The sequence below is a fragment of the Triticum dicoccoides genome, chromosome 3A, assembly GCF_002162155.2.
Source record: "Triticum dicoccoides isolate Atlit2015 ecotype Zavitan chromosome 3A, WEW_v2.0, whole genome shotgun sequence".
Taxonomy (NCBI): Eukaryota; Viridiplantae; Streptophyta; class Magnoliopsida; order Poales; family Poaceae; genus Triticum; species Triticum dicoccoides.
This window is the reverse complement of record NC_041384.1, coordinates 56151190-56169011: the sequence shown is the minus strand read 5'-3', so window position 1 is coordinate 56169011 and position 17822 is coordinate 56151190. Positions and strand designations below refer to the sequence as shown.

General features: G+C 49.9%; 1 pseudogene; it reads left to right on the top strand.

Moving 5' to 3' along the window:
* Positions 1 to 1206: 1206 nt before the first annotated feature.
* LOC119271926 lies at positions 1207 to 16344 on the top strand (annotated as a pseudogene).
* Positions 16345 to 17822: the final 1478 nt, after the last annotated feature.

The following is a 17822-nucleotide window of genomic DNA, read 5'->3' as shown; positions in this document are numbered from 1 at the left end:
AGATTAGGCCACGTTGTCATCCTGTAAAACTTTGTACGATCATCCTGTACGTGTAGTATTATTGTTTCTAGCCGGTTCGCACGCGAGCAGCCGGCCTCCACTTCTTTCTTTCTTTTTTAGCACCCGGCCTCTTTTTTTCTAGCAGTCGGCTTGCTACTTTGGCATCTGAGCAGTCGGCCCTTCTATTTTTTTATTGTGTCCGACTCGTTCCTCTGACTTTTCTTTCTTCAAACGGCCGGACAGCCGCGGAGCAGGGCGCGGGCGGCGACCCAGAGCCGGACCTGGCCAGGCGCGGTGCCGGACGGGGTCGGGCGAGCCGGCGTCCGGGACGCCGAGGGTCGGCGGGCGACCCCGCCGGCGGACGGGACGCGGGATGGCTGGCTAACGGACGGAGACAGACCCGGCGAGGCGGACGGAGCGTGCGACCCGGCCGCGTGTGCGCGAAGGCGGCCAGGCAGAGCCGGACCACGGGAAGCCCACGACGGAGGCGGAGTACGTCGGCCACGTGCGGACGCAACGGCGGGCGCGGGAGGCGGCAGACGAGAAGCCGGCTCCAGCTGGGTTCGTGGAGGAGGCGGAGGGCCGTGGGAGGAAGCCGGCCTGCGCGGGGTTGGAGCAGCGCGCCGGGATGCGGGCGCGAGCCAATGTCGCCGGGTCGCGGTGCGTCCGACGGGTCGGTCGCGCGAAGCCGGCGAGCGAGCGCGGCTGAGTTGGAGGAGGGAAGCCGGACCCGGACCCGGCGCTGTGCGGGAGCAGTCGAACCCGGCGCCGCGGGCAGAGATGGCGCGCGAAGTAGCCGGGCAGCAGGCTTGGCCTGGCGAGGAGGAGGGCCTCGTGGAGGCTGGATAGCCGACCGAGTCACCGGGTTCGCGGGCGGAGCCGGGGATCGGGCGAGCCGGCGTCCGGGACGCGGAGGGAGCGGGGGATCCGGCCGGCGGATGGGGCCGAACCCAGCCAAGCCCGGGCTGGCGTCGGGGAGCCGACGCGAGGTCGGACGCGGCCTAGCTTGGGGAGGTGACCCGGAGCCGGCGTGGAGACCAGGCCGACTGCTGCAGTGGCTGGCGGGCTGGAGTGGAGCGGGGTGTTGAAGATCGTGGGGGAGGAGGCATTGGCCATGGCGCGGTTGCGCGCTGAAGGACGAAACAGCAGCGGGGGCAGGGCGTGGCCCCAAGCGCGAGGGGCTCCTCTGGTGGCGTTTGAGCGAGGATGCAGCGGGAGCAGCTACAACCGGACAGCAACGCCATGGATATTGGAAGCGTTTGGGCATTGTCTGACTAATGCATGGCTAGTATCTGACTATTATCTGGGTATGGCCATCGTCTGGGGCGCGTCTGACTTGCATCCGAGGGATTTTTGGGTAGTGTATGGGGTAGTCTGGGTAGTATTTTGCTAGTGTATTTGGCTAATGGTTTGACCATTGTTGACTCGCATCTAGCTAGCTTGCATAGATAGTATATGGAGGAGCGAACGCGCGTTCCGGTCGGAACAAGGCGCAGCGCCGAGGGGAGCATATGCGAGCGGCGCGTGGATGAACGCGGCCGACCGAAGCTAGGCCCGACGCGGCGCGCGCGCGGACGGACGACCAGCGTTGCGGTGGTGATGACGAAGAGGCCGACGGCGAGGACGCGCCACCCCTCGCGGCTACTCTGGGGCGGGTCGATGTCGAGCCCCCGAGCGCTACCGGAGAGACGGCGCGACGCCGCGGCCGAGGCGATGAAGAAAAAAGGGTCCCGTCCGGACTGCGAAACCAGCAGCAGCGCGGTAGCATAGTATCGCCCCACGATGGGCGCCAAATATCGTGGTATTCTCACGGGGGTGCAAGACGACATATGCCACAAGATGGCTTCGTGTGAAGGCAAGACTGCTGCCGGAATATCCAGGGACGGGTATGCGAGTAGCACGCGCTAGTTTACCCAGATTCAGGGCTCTCCGGAGAGATAATACCCCTACTCCTGCATGTCTGGATGTATATCTGGGTTGTACATCGGGCAGTACAAAGTGCTTCTGAAGCTGTATCTGGAGTCAGTGCCATAGGCATCTGACTTGGTATATATATATATGAGCTAGTGGCTGCATGTGCCTGAGCATGCATGCGTGAGTGGCCTTGTGGCCGGCCAAGTGCATGTGGCATGGCTGTGTGTGCGCGCGCTAGCTAGCCATCTTGCTAGCTAGCATGCATGCGTGAATGTGTGAGTCCATCCCCTGATGGATGGATGGAGCTGGCTTATATAGTGTGGAGTGGGCATGGTAGTTTAGTATGTAATCTAAGTGGTGGCGTGGGGGCAAGTGGGCATGGGGCACCATGCCCATGATGGTGTGTGATGCGACGTGCATGCCTCTTGTCCCTGGTGCACTTTATAAAATAGTGCCAAGGGACAGATACATTATAGATGACGTTGCGGTATGGTCGTCTCGTCGGTGTTTTGTTGGTGTCGGCAGTTGACTTCGGGCAGTAGTCGGCAGCCGGCTGGATGGCGCAGTCGGCAGCCGGCTGGTTGACGTAGTCGGCAGCCGGCCGGGCAGAGCAGTCGGACGGGGAGCCGGCAGGAGCGGCCGGGCGGTCGGACTGAGGGGCTTTGCTAGCCCTGATGTCTTAATTTATTGTCTCGTTGTTTTCGGGGTATCCGTGTTCAATTACTCCGACAATCTTGTAGCCCTGCTATGCTTAACTTTGATCTTATTAATTTATGTCCAGTGCTCTACGTACCTTGAACCAGTGGCGGAGCCAGGAAAAAAGTATCAAGAGGGCCAAGTGCCGCTAAAACAAGTCAGGGAGGGCCAGAGTATTGAAAAATGGATTTTCAGCAGCAAAAAATTACTAATCATGCCACTGTTCATAGCAAATTAGTAGTAAAATTCTGATCTTACGGGGTGAGGGAGTCCTGGATTAGGGGGTGTCCGGGTAGCCGGACTATACCTTCAGCTGAACTCCAGGACTATGAAGATACAAGATTGAAGACTCCATCCCGTGTCCGGATGGGACTTTCCTTGGCGTGGAAGGCAAGCTTGGCGATGCGGATATTCAAGATCTCCTACCATTGTAACCGACTTTGTGTAACCCTAACCCTCTCCGGTGTCTATATAAACCGGAGGGTTTTAGTCCATAGGACAACTTCATCATACAACAACCATACCTTAGGCTAGCTTTTAGGATTTAGCCTCCTTGATCTCGTGGTAGATCTACTCTTGTACTACCCATTTCATCAATATTAATCAAGCAGGACGTAGGGTTTTACCTCCATCAAGAGGGCCCGAACCTGGGTAAAACATTGTGTCCCTTGTCTCCTGTTACCATCCGGCCTAGACGCATAGTTCGGGACCCCCTACCCGAGATCCGCCGGTTTTGACACCGACATTGGTGCTTTCATTGAGAGTTCCTCTGTGTCGTCGCCTTTAGGCCTGATGGCTCCTTCGATCATCAACAACAATGCAGTCCAGGGTGAGACTTTTCCCCTCGGACAACGATGCAGTCCAGGATGAGACTTTTCTCCTCGGACAGATCTTCGTCTTCGGCGGCTTCGCACTGCGGGCCAACTCGCTTGGCCACCTTGAGCAGATCGAAAGCTACGCCCCTGGCCATCAGGTCAGGTTTAGAAGCCTAAACTACACGGCTGACATCCGCGGGGACTTGATCTTCGACGGATTCGAGCCACAGCCAAGCGCGTCGCACTGTCTCGATGGGCATCATATAGCTCTGCCGCCGAGCAGCGCTTGGGAGGCCGCACACGCACCGGTTCCGACCATTGATTCGGAGCCTACTGCGCCAATCGAGGATCAGCGGTTAGACACTGCCTCAGGGGCTGCGATCTCATAGGCGATCGAGCCGAACTCCAGCCCCGCACTCCGCATGGCCCGTGACTCCGAAGAGCCGGATTCCTCTCCGAACTCCGTGCCCCCGCCGATCGAATCCGATTGGGCGCCGATAATGGAGTTCACCGCCGTGGACATCTTTCAGCACTCTCCCTTCGGCGACATCCTGAATTTTCTAAAGTCTCTCTCTTTATCAGGAGAGCCCTGGCCGGACTACGGTCAGCAAGGTTGAGATACGGACGATGAAGAAATTCAAAACCCACCCACCACCCACTTCGTAGCCACTGTCGATGACTTAACCAACATGCTCGACTTCGACTCCGAAGACATCGACGGTATGGACGACGATGCAGGAGACAACCCAGAACCAACGCCTATAGGGCATTGGACAGCCACCTCATCTCACGATGTGTACATGGTGGATACCCCTAAAGGAAGCAACAACGAGGAAAACGGGGAGGGGGATCGATCTCTCAAAAAACAATCAAAGCGTCGGCGTAAACGCCGACCTAAGCCCCGCCTCGATAAAGACCCAGCCATAGAGCAGGATGAGCCGGTAGACGACGAGCATGCCTTAGAGCAACCGTCCCAACAAGACAACCCCGATAGAGAAACCGAACATTCCTCCCTCGGTGAAAATGGCATTCCGGACGGCCCTACGCCGGACAAGCCCACGAAGCAGAAGAACCTCCACAAACGGCTCGTTGCAACCGCACGCAGCCTGAAAAAGCAGAAGCGGAAGCTAAAGACTGCGGAGGATGCACTCAGGATCAGATGGAGTAAAGTAATCAATACCGCAGACAAATACGGCGGCAGTCGCCGCACTAAAAGCTATCCGAGGAGAAAACTACTGCCTGAATTCGACGAGGAGGCCTTAGAGCCCTCGCATTCAAAAAGTAAGAAAGCCACACGGTCGGATAGACGACCCCAGGGCCAGCTTAAAGCGGCAAGCAGCGCCGCACTTAAGCTGGTATGCGACCCACTTAAGGATTCGCATCATGGCCCAGCCAGGTCCATTTACGGGCCAAGAAAGCAAGCTCTCGTAAGCAATGCAATAAAGCCATTATCAGAATACGGCACACCCAAATACAGGGGTGCCGCACACCCCCTATGTTTCACCGATGAGGTCTTGGATTATGAATTTCCAGCGGTATTCAAACCCGTAAACATAGAGGCATATGATGGAACAACAGACCCTGGAGTCTGGATCGAGGATTATATCCTCCACATACATATGGCTCGAGGAGATGACCTCCACGCCATAATATACTTACCCTCAAGCTTAAAGGGCCAGCCCGGCATTGGCTTAAAAGCCTTCCTAAAAACACAATCGGAAGTTGGGAAGAGCTCGAGGACGCTTTCCGAGCAAATTTTCAAGGGACCTATGTCCGCCCTCCGGATGCAGACGATCTTAGTCACATAACTCAACAGCCCGGAGAGTCAGCTCGGCAATTCTGGAATAGATTTCTTACTAAAAAGAATCAGATAGTCGACTATCCGGACGCTGAAGCCTTAGCAGCTTTCAGGCATAATGTCCGAGACGAATGGCTCGCCAGACACCTCGGCCAAGAAAAGCCAAGAACAATGGCCGCACTAACAAGCATCATGACCCGCTTTTTCTCAGGAGAGGATAGCTGGTTGGCAAGATGCAGCACCAGCGACCCAAGTACATCCGAAACTAGGGATGGAAACGGGAAACCACGACGCAATAAGGACCGTCGTCGGACTAAGGAAAAAAGTCTGAAGAGCACGGCAGTCAATGCCGGATTCAAAAGCTCACGACCGAATCAGAAAAAGACGCCCCTCCAAGATAACAGGGACGACCTATCCAACCTAAACAAAATCCTAGATAGGATATGTCAAATACACAGTACTCCCGGAAAGCCTGCTAACCATACCCACAGAGATTGTTGGGTTTTCAAACAATCCGGCAGACTCAACGCCGAACACAAGGGGCTCGACACACCAAGCGAAGACGAGGACGAACCCCAAAAGCAGAGTACCGGGAAACAAAAGAATTTCCCACAAGAAGTAAAAACAGTAAACTTACTCCACATAACAAAACGCGTGGCACCCATAAAGGTACGCGCCCCACGGTCTATCCCAAAGGAATCCCACCACTGGTTGTCAAAACCAATCATCTTCGATCATCTGGATTATTCTAGAAGTATCAGGAACCCAGGCTGGACTGCCCTGGTACTCGATCCAATAATTGGCAGACTCCAGTTTTCAAACGTCCTTATGGACGGTGGCAGCAGACTCAACCTGATATATCAGGACTCAATCCGCCACATGGGGATCGACCCAAAAAGAATTCGCCACAGCAAAACCTCCTTTCAAGGAGTAACGCCAGGTCCGGACACCCATTGCATGGGTTTTCTCCGGCTCGAGGTTATTTTCGGCTCTGCCGATAACTTCCGTCGCGAAAAGCTGACTTTCCACATCGTCCCATTCTCAAGTCGCTATCAAGCACTGCTGGGACGCGAAGCTTTTGCCCGCTTTAACGCAATACCGCATTATGCATCTCTCACGCTTAAGATGCCCGGTCCACGCGGCATCATCTCCTTAACGGGGAAGCAGTAAGGGCGCCTCCCCCAAGCGGAGGATTATGCGGCCGCTTTAACAGCCCCAAAATACAATGGCTTCACCAGCCAGAACATCGGAACAGGTCATTAAGACCACGGACACGGATAGACGAGTTCAGCACAAAAGTATCATTGATAAAGGCTTAGTGGCCATATACCCCTGCACTAGGGGCTTCACACGTATAAAATAAGAGACAATAAAGCTCAATTTACCATATTTTACTTTACACTTTGTTTATTTCATATAACTTTTCGGCACGCCCCTTTTTCAACTTAGTTGCTCTTTTTTTTACAGATGAACATCGTGCTGCGCCCGTCCAGGATACGGCACAACGGAGACACAGGCGCAGACGTGCAGTAGGGACCCGTTCGAAGGATTCTTTTCAGATTAAGACCCTGCGTAAATCTTTTTTACTGTCTCTTGTTGATACACATCCCCTGGTTCTATGACCAAGGAGGAGGCTGGCGTCTTGGCATGTGGCCACGTCAGAATTCTTGCGCGTACCTGGACACTAGGGGCTTATACCTTAGAGCGTTACTTAGCCCGCTCTCATAAAGACCGAATACCTTAGGGAGTGTTCGGTGTCGCGAGTTTGGCCTTATATGCATCAGCTCCGAGTCATGATTTTGGTCAAATGTTGGGTTGCCCGGCTCCTATGTTCGGCCGCCTTACGTTCCGCTCTATCGGCTAAGGCGGCACCAGGAGAACTACTGCGATTGTGCCCTGGTTCGGCCAGGCGAGCACCTCAGTAGAGAAAGCCGAAAACCGACTGTCATGATATGGCGTGAGACTGGTCAACCACTCGATGACTCTCCGGAATCTATAGGATTCCCCCGCATTAACGAAGGGTCGTTTCCCGGCCAGGCACATACGCGCCCCGAATTCGGGCGAGCGCAGTCGCCACCAGGGGCTACCTAAATAGTCCCATTGTCAAGCTCCTATGGCTAAGTGAAAGTGTTAAAGCATTATAGTCCGGTTGCCTAGCTCGCTGCGCTATCACCTCCTTTATAGGACCAAGACGTTGGATTAAGTGTGAAAATGCGCCTTCTGCGAGCACCCCCGCACTATGTGCGTGGGGGCTGAAGCCAACGACTGCCATCTTTTAGATTTTGTATATATATATATCTTAAAACAGCCGCACAGGAGGTGTTCCACATACTTGCAGGCACAAGTATAAAAGGCTACTACAATTCATCAAAATATTTCTTCATAATTACATATGCTATCAGAACATAGCATCCTTCGAGCACTGCGTCTCTATTACACGAGCGCCTTCAAGGACTTCCTGAAAATAGTGCTCGGAGGGTACTCGGCTTTGATCCGAATCTCGGGATGCAACAACGGTGGTCTCCATCCATGCCCAGTATGTCTTGACACGGGCAAGAGCCATCCGTGCGCCCTCTATGCATGCTGACCTCTTCATCGCATCGATACGTGGCACCGCGCCAAGGAATTGATGCACCAAGCCGAAATAACTCTTTGGCTCCGATCTCCCCGGCCACAGATGACCCAAGATGTACTTCATGGAGAGTCCGGACAATCTATTCAGTTCGGCCCATTGAGCCAGACGATCGTCCACTGCCAGTGGACGCTCTGGATTGTGGAACTGCGACCAGGAAAGCCTTTCCACTTCGTGATCCTCTTGATCTCGAAAGTGTTCGGTCGCATCAGCAGCACTCGCTGCCAAATCCAGATAGGTGTCCTTCGCACTCCACATCCGGTCCAACGGAGCAAACTTCGGATCGCCAAACTTCCTCCGCAGCATAAAGGGCTTTCCAGCCGCAATCTGTCTGGCCTGACGCAGCTCCTCCTTCACAGCTCTCATCGCAGAGCGAGCATCCTTGGCATCAACAACGGCCTTCTCTAAGTCCGTTTGTCTCGCCCGGTCTTCTTTCTCAAGAGACTTGCAACGGTCAGCAGCGCTTTTTAACTTCACGGCCATCTCGGCCATCTCCTTCTTGCTTCGGCAGTGAGCAGCCTGTTCAGCTCTCAGCTCTTCAAGTGCCTTCTCAGCAGCCGCATCACTTGTCCTGGCTTGTTCCTTAGCTCGGGCAAGTTCCGCCCGAAGACTCTCCACGGCGGCCGCACCATCTGTGTCAAGCACACACATTGTAAGATACTGGCATAAAAGCTCCTCTTACCAGATGCCGCCCGAGGAATTGCATACCTTGAGCATCATCAAGTCGCTCGTTGACGAGCGCGATGTCGGCATCTGCCACGTCAAGTTGCCGCTTTATCTCGGCAAAATCATAAGTTCTGCTCGATTCCGGACACTTTGCCACCTATATACAAAGGCGAAAATTAGACCTGGGATTATGATCCTCTGCGCACCGTCAATTTTGACAACGCACAGAGTCTCAGGGGCTACTATCTATATAGGACGCATCTTGTTTATGCACAACTGACAAAGAAGTACATTATCAAACGTACCTCAAAACCCGTCAGCAAACTTCTGACGGCCTCGTGCAATCCGCTTTCCGCGGACGAAATCCTTCCAATCACCGTATCCATCAATGCACGGTGCTCCTCTGAGATAGAAGCTCGCCCCAGCAGAATCACCAGCTCCTCCGACCGCGCACTAGACGGTGTCGGACTCGTCCTATGACCTCCATCGAAGACAGGACGCGGAGAACCTTGGGGGGCATATGGCTACCTTCCACCCCTGCCAGATTCGGAGAAATCCTCCGCGACGACACCTCAGGGTCGCCCGCCTCGCTAGGCGGTAAGGCAGGGGGAGGCGTTCCACTCTCCATCATCTCCGGAAGAAGATCCCCCGAAGACGAGCTCTGCTGAGAAGGGCTGAGGTCTGAGCTGCAAGGTAAAATTTCGGTTAATCTTCTCAGATAAAAAGTAAGGATTTCTCTCATCCCTCTAAAGGAAAATCTTTCTCTACTTACGGCTCGCTGGAGGGCTGATCCCTTTGGGGGCGTACTTCGGCCGAGGATCTCCCTGGCGCCGGACCCTCTGACGAGGACTTCTTCCCCCGCTTTGAGGCCATGGTCTCCGGGTCGTCAGAGGCGGCCCTTTTCTTCCCCCTAGGAGAGGAATTGTCGGTTCCTCCCTTCGGAGCAGCCTCCTTCGAGGAGGCCATAGTTTCCTTGTCCTCCCCCTCACTTCCCTCCAAAGGCACGATCTTCAACATCCTGACTAGCACGGGATCCGGCCTGGTCTCAGGAAGGAGAGCCGGACACCTGATCAGCTTCGCCTTCGCTACCCACTCCTGTTTAAAAGGACAACTCTTTTAGGGGCGAGTTTATGACAATTTTATGGATAGCGAGTCCGGGCACAAGGTTACTTACTTGAGTATCCGGGCGATTGCAGCTTAAACCTGCGTCCTCGGTCAAATCCGGACACATTGCTTGTGATCCGAAGAACATCTTATACATCTCCACGGGCGTTGCACCCATAAAATGCTGGAGAGCTCGTGGTTCCTCCTGATTAAACTCCCATAGACGAAGGGAGCGACGCTTGCCGGGCAATGTTCGGCGAATCAGCATGACCTGCGTCACCTTGACCAGGTTGAGGTCTCTTTCTAAGAGATCCCTAATGCGGCCCTGCAACAAGGGCACGTCTTTGGATAACCCCCAATCTAATCCTTTGTTGACCCATGACGCTAGCCGTGGTGGGGGACCCGAGCGAAAGGCAGGAGGCGCCACCCACTTGGCGCTCCTGGGAGCGGTGATATAGAACCACTCTCGTTGCCACAAGCCGAGCTCCTCTTGAAAGGAGCCCTCGGGCCATGGAGCATCGGCATTCTTACTTATGACAGCACCTCAGCACTCTGTGTGCCGTCCCTCGATCATCTTCGGCTCCACTCCAAAAGTCTTGAGCCATAATCCGAAGTGAGGAGTAACACGGAGGAACGCTTCGCACACAACGATGAATGAGGAAATGTGGAGGATGGACTCCGGAGCTAGGTCGTGAAATTCCAGCCCATAATAGAACATCAGCCCCCTCACGAAGGGATCCATCGGGAAGCCTAAACCCTGAAGGAAGTGAGACATGAACACTACGCTCTCACCAGGCTGGGGACTGGGAATAGCCTGCCTTTGAGCAGGCAACCTATGCGAAATTTCGGCGGTCAAAAACTTAGCCTCTCTCAACCTTAGGATGTCCTCCTCCGTGACGGAGGAGGGCATCCATCGGCCTCGAAGGTCGGAACCGGACATTGTCGAAGGTCTGAAGCGCCTGGAATCTGGAGTCTAGGGTGTTGGAACTCGAGGCGACAGGCGAACTTGTTTTGAGATTGGAGAAAAGGAGTAAGGCCTTGGTCTCTTTATAAGAGGTTGAATACCAGGAGCCCTCCCCGTAACCGTTTGGGACTCGCCTTTAATTGAGAAAACATGCTAACAAGCACGATTGGGTTACCCACATCCGTATTGATGAGAATCCCGTAAATAAAGGGGACACGATCTCTGCTTTGACAAGACGTGCCAAGGAAACCGCCTCGCAAAACACGCTGAGGTGGAAAAGCAAAAACGATTTGAATAAAGGCTAGGCCGTAGTGTGATGTCACGCTGTAGAATACGTCAGCAGATTAGATTTGTGTTAATATTATTCTCTCTATGGCAATACATGGAAGCTTATTTTGCAGAGCCGGACACTACTCTTGGTGTTTACAAACTTTTATGAAGAATTTGGAGGAGGAACCCGCCTTGCAATGCCGAAGACAATCTACGTGCCGGACTCGTCGTCATTGAAGCCTGGTTCAGGGGCTACTGAGGGAGTCCTGGATTAGGGGGTGTCCGGATAGCCGGACTATACCTTCAGCCGAACTGCAGGACTATGAAGATACAAGATTGAAGACTCCACCCCGTGTCCGGATGGGACTTTCCTTGGCGTGGAAGGCAAGCTTGGCGATGCGGATATTCAAGATCTCCTACCATTATAACCGACTTTGTGTAACCCTAACCCTCTCCGGTGTCTATATAAACCGGAGGGTTTTAGTCCGTAGGACAACTTCATCATACAACAATCATATCTTAGGCTAGCTTTTAGGGTTTAGCCTCCTTGATCTCGTGGTAGATCTACTCTTGTACTACCCATATCATCAATATTAATCAAGCGGGACGTAGGGTTTTACCTCCATCAAGAGGGCCCGAACCTGGGTAAAACATTGTGTCCCTTGTCTCCTGTTACCATCCGGCCTAGACGCACAGTTCGGGACCCCCTACCCGAGATCCGCCGGTTTTGGCACCGACAGGGGGGCCAGGGCCCCTGCTGGTCCCCCTGTCTCCGCCACTGCCTTGAACCTTAGGATTACCATACTTGCACACTGCATTGCTCGATGGAGGATCTCCCGGAGGAACTGTTTGCAGAGTTCCTCAAAAGGATCATCATGGCAAGTGATTTGAATTCTCTTTCCCTTGTGTCGAAGCGGCTCTACAAGATTGAGGAAGATCAGAGGGGTGCTATCCATGTTGGATGTGGCCTTTGCCCTGCTACAGAAGCCTTGACATCGCTGTGCACCCGATTCCCTAATCTACTACCACTATAAAAAGAAGAGAAGGGCAGATCCAAATAAGGACGACCGTCTATCTATCAGATCCAAGGGACTAAAATGTCCAGATGTTTAACGCAACAAGCCACTAATCAACCCATCGACAACTAATCCCCGCACCTCCACGTTCTCATACAACACAATCGCCCGCACTACCTCTTCTCCGCCTCACCTCTGCGTCCACAATTCGCCCCAACTGCCACGCCGTCTGTACTCCCCAAGATCGCTGCAGTATGCTGCGCCGTCGCCGTCGCCGCACTCACTGCCTCATCTTGCTGGGGCCACCGACCGCTCCACCGCCGGCCTGACCCTAGGCGAGGGCGCTCTTCGGCCGGCGACGCGGCGAGGCGCGCGGGACCTGCCGCCACCGCCGTCGCTGGTGGCCCTCTACGCGCGAGCCGCCGACACTGCACTACCACGCGCCTCCGCTGCCCTATGCACGGCACCTGCCCCAACCCAACTCTCGACGCGAAGCCTCGGCTGCCAAGGGTGCTACTGTCGGGCATGTGCCGTCGGAAACGAATGCCCACGTAGGTCAGGAGGTGCCGTCGCTGGGGACGTGGACCCATGCAAGAGCGGCCGCCGATTCACGTCCTTGGTCGATCCTTGTGCATCGGAGGTTGCACTCATCTCTGAGAAAATCTGCCTTTGTGCTTGTTTCTTGGGCATTCGTTCTCTGTACGGCCCTTCGCAAATTAATCTCCAGTTGACGTGTACAACTCCATAACGCACTACAGGTACAGGTATTCCTTGTAAGATGCTTTCACCTATTCCCTAATGTACGTGCAACCTGACATCCATTGCCAATTTGGCTTACGTAAATTCGGTGGCACAATAAGCAATCTTAAATTGTAATTGGAATTGTTCTTAAGCATGGCCCAAAATGATGTGTATCAATTGCATATTTTTGTGAAGCTACTGAATTTGACCTGTACTAAATTTCCGTTGTTTTTTTCTTCTAAAAATACGGTTCTCCTTTAAACTCAATTTTGTTCCTTCTACTGAATGTGCTTCTGAAAGAGGATATCAACAGAGCAACCGGGAGGAGGAGGAGAGAGCAGCCAGAGATAAGTTCAGAACAACACACATGCTTCAGATTAACTCCTATTCCTGAACCAATATGTTTTTTTACTGTTCACCGATATGCATGATTGAATTAGATAAAACAAGTAGGAGTGTATATTTATTTTCATTTAGGACTTTTACATACCTCCTAGCCAAGCATCCGTACCAGCACTGGGTTCGAGAAGTAATTGTGCAAGACACTAAAATTGATTTTGATGCAAGTATATATATGGTCATTTTTTTGTTATTTGCTAGACGAATGGGTAACATAAATATTTTCTATCCCAACTTCAATGTCATTAATAAAATTTCAATTTAAACAACAGGGATTTTCTCATATGTATAGTTCATGTATTCTTCTAGAGGCATTTTATAAAATAAGTTTCCATGTGAAACTTTTATCCTTCTGAAGGCATTTTAGAAAACAAGTTCCCATGCCATCCATTAGAAGGCGTTTGCTTACATAAGAAGAGGAAACTTTTATCCTTCTGAATGCATTTTAGAAAACAAGTTTCCATGCCATCCATTAGAAGGCGTTTGCTTACATAAGAAGAACGATAGCAGCATTAGCATATTTGTACTACTTTTTATAAAAAAATAAGACAGTCTGAACAAATGTCTAAATATATGCCATCTAATTGTATGATTTTGGCATGTAAATACATTTTCCATATGTCTGACTATATTGTGTTTCCCGTGCAAATATGCAGAAGGTTGACCTCACTTTTGGGGACTGAGTTTTGTAATGATATGTTATCTTCACCCCATATCTTACTATGTATACAATGCTGCAATATGTATAGACTTGTCACCACTTTTACTGGACTGATATATCATATTGTATGTAGAATCTTACAATACATATGTACTTGCAAGCTTGCAACAACTACTAACTAGGGTTTTTTCTTCACCTACAAGAATGTATGGAATCTTCCTCTATATTTTCATGTTGGTACCTGATTTACAGGTCTATACTGTTGGGCTGTTCAAGCTACCACTGGAAGGCCTTACGGTGCATCAGGGGCATCTAATAAAGTTTTTAAGTTTGTCCCTACTATTATTATATCCAGACAAGATATTTGCTTGCAGGACCACCAAAGCTGAACCTTCTGGGTAATTTGCATTGAGCAGTCCAACGAGTAGCAGGATAATCAGCGGCTCGGTGCCCACAAGTATCCCAGATTTGCATTGAAGTGAGACAAGGTTTATTCATGTTTTTATATTTTGTTTCTCTTGACTGGTATGCTTGATTGATTTTCTCCTTCATGCTGTTAGTTTGATGAAAAGAATCCGGAGAAGGGAAGGAAACAGAGAGAGGAAGCATAATATTGGGAGTAAGGGAGATGCTGACAGGTACTTTCCATCTTCCATTCATTTCTCTTGACTGGTAGTTGCGATGATAATCATGTATTTGTCGTTAATGAGAAGATGTGAAGAGTAGTACAAAGTATGTCTTGTTATATAGAAGATGTGAAGAGTTAGAGCATCAAACAATGGAATAGAGTCACGCATGGAATTGCAAGCCAATCATATAGGCATAGACCTGTTTCAAGTTTTTCGATATATATTGAAAATTATGTAAGTCATTTGAAATATTAATATAAAGAGTTTCTTATTGATGTTTGTTGTTTTGTGAGTGTATTCCCGTAAAGAAAAATCTGTTTTAATATGTTTGAATGGTGTCATCTTCGAATAAGATCTCTATAAGTCTATAGTAGCAGAAGTTCTTATTTTCCTAAAATCTGGAAATTATACAATTAGCTGTATAAATTATAAAACTGCTGTGCAAGGAGTACTTCTGTGATTTCGCTTAGCTCGGATAAAATTGTGTACAAAGATTATAAGTTTCTTGCATTTGAAATAGTATGTTTTTGCAGTATTTGCGTTGATCAATATGTGGCTTGCATGTAGATGATAATTGGAATTTTGTTTGCTTTCTATTTCTGGGGTGAAGCAGCAATTTCAAATAAAAGATATATATATATATATATATATATATATATATATATATATATATATATATATGTTAGTTATGTTCTTAAAATCATTTATTCAGATTTGTACCTGCATGCAAATTGAATAATGATCAATTTTACTTAGATACGTGCATTTGCACGCACACGATTACTAGTTTGTGTAAAGTGGAAATCGACTACTCCGGTTGGACGGCAGGCCATGGCAATCAGTTGGACAACCAAGGCCTCTCTGTGTTATCATCTCACTGCCCCTCTCTGGCTAGTCTCGGTTTAAGCTTTTGCTCATACATCAATGACTCCGGTCTTGGTTATCTAGCCTGTTCCAAGAAACTAGCGTCCCTCAGGTTGACGTCCACACCAAACATAACTTCAAGAGGGCTTCTCACTGTGTCTGTTCATTGCCAGAGTCTTTCTGCTCTTCACATTATTGACTGCAACAAAGTAGGTAGCAAAGATTGGTTGGAGTACCTTGGCTCTGTAGGATCATTGGAGGAGCTTGTAGTAAAGAATTGCGAGGGCATCAGCCAGGATGACCTCCTGAAGTTTGGCTCGGGATGGATAAATCTACAGAAGTTTGTGTTTGAAATCAAGAAAAGATTCTTTCGTAATAGGTGGGCTGGTCCTAATGGGGGCTATGATCCCTCATACGACCCTCATAGCCTGAATATGTATGATTCCAGTTGTGAGAACATGAAGGACTTGAAGTTGGGATCTATTGAAATTGCGACAGGAAAAGGACTTCGTTTTCTCCTTGGGAGGTGCAAAGCACTGGAGAAGCTTTGCTTGGAGTATGTTCGGGGTCTAAATGACAACGATATGATTGCATTATCCCAGAGCTGCAACAACCTTAAAAGCATCTCACTTTCGCTGGATCCTTAGTATTATCCCGATGATTTCAGGACGGCATTTACTGATAACAGCCTTAAGGCTCTAGCTCTCAGCTGCCCTATGCTTGAGACTGTTGAGCTCACATTTGCAGATTGTTCTCCCATGTACCAGTCAGAAATAGGCTTCACACGGAAGGGCCTAGTGGCTCTCATTCAGTCTTGTCCGATTCATGTGCTCGTGCTAAGTGGTGCTAACTTCTTTAATGACAAGGGAATGAAGGCCCTCTCTTCTGCTCCATTACTGGAGACTCTCGAGCTTGTGGATTGCGAGGCTATAACTAATTCTGGGCTGGGTTTCATTGTGCATGCCCCATGCTTGATTAATCTCACGCTCCGGCTCTGTGAAGGTGTGACTGATGTTGGAGTATCGAAGCTGGCACATTCACAGAAGTTAGAGTCTCTGATCATTGAACGCTGTTGCTGCGTCTCTGAGCAGGCAGTGTGTGGGGCTGCCAGATCAGTTCAATACTCCGAGTCTGTACCCCTCAGCGAGCTAGAAAAATTGTTCATGGGTTCTTAGCAAGGAAAAAAAATAGCGCGCTATTTGAAATAGTGCAGCCTTCAAAAAAACGCTATAAACGAAATAGCGTGCTAATAGCGCGCTATTTTGCAAAATAGCGTTTCACAAAACATTATTCAGATTTCAGCATATAGCATACAAATGACAGATATATCAAAACAAATGACAGATTTCAGCAGCTAAAACCAAGGCTAGAACATTGTTCAGATAGCAAAGCATGGTCCAGATATAGGCATATAGCACTGTTCAGTGTTCATACATTCAGATTTTAGACAAACAAAGTAGACAGATAAATTAAACAGCCAACAAGCAAGGTCCAGAATAGCAGAAATAAGGACTTAGGACTTTAGGAGCCAGCCAACAACGATGCAGAAGCTCAATCAGAATCAGATGAACTTGCTGCCATGGCATCATCATCCGAATCAGAAGAAGAACCCACAGATTGCAGCTCATCATCACGAAAAACTGGGAGCAACTTCTTCCTAGGCTGACGAGATTTATTTCTTTTTGACGCAGCAGCTCTTGCTCTCGGTTGTGGTACTGGTTCTTCTCCAGGTTCATCTGCAGTATCCACAACTGGAACCGGCACAATTCCTGTGATCCACTCGTTATCTTCATCTTCTACAACATCTGCATGTGTTTTGTCCACAAGTGGATCCCTGTCTTTGTTCATTCTCTTTTATTCAAGTTGGGAGTTGCCTTGATGAAGACAAGATCCCTCATTTTGTCATGAAGTAGCCTGTTGCGCCTTTTGCTGCCTTGAACCTGATTGTACATTGCAAGTAAATAAACATTAGTAAGAAAAAGAAACATATGTGCATATAAAGGATATGTTGACAGTTTGTACTTTGTACTACATTCTTACCTGCTGAAAAACACTGAAGTTTCTCTCACAAGCTGATCTGCATGTCAAGCTCAAAATCCGCATAGCCAGTACCCTGATATTTGGTGCACTTGATCCATGATTGGACCACCATTCAGCTGCATCAACAAGTAACAAATAATAGTTAACAAAGCTGCAACATGTAATTCACATTGCAGCCTACACATCTTATTTCAACAATGTAAATATTTAGTTCTTTACCTGGATCAAAGTTCTTGTTTCTCCGCTGCCTTTTAGCATTGTCCCTTCCAAACGACCCCTCTTCATTTTGATATGCCTGACACTCAGCTGTCATTATATCTTCCTTCTTACCATCTCTAACCATCTTCTTCATGCAAGCAATAAGGCCATCTTTAAATGTTCCATCCAACTCAATCTTCAGCTTGTTTTCATAGTAGTAGTATGGGTTTAAGAAGTATCCAGCCCTATGTAGGGGCCCCTTCAATTTGTTGTCCCATCTCTTATCAATAATGTGTAGCACTTCCTGGATACTAGCCTCCTCATTGTCAAATCTAGCTGCAATCTCCTTCTTTGCATCCAAAAAAGTGCCATATATGAAACCCATAGCTGGTACATCGCTGTCCATTCGCCGCAG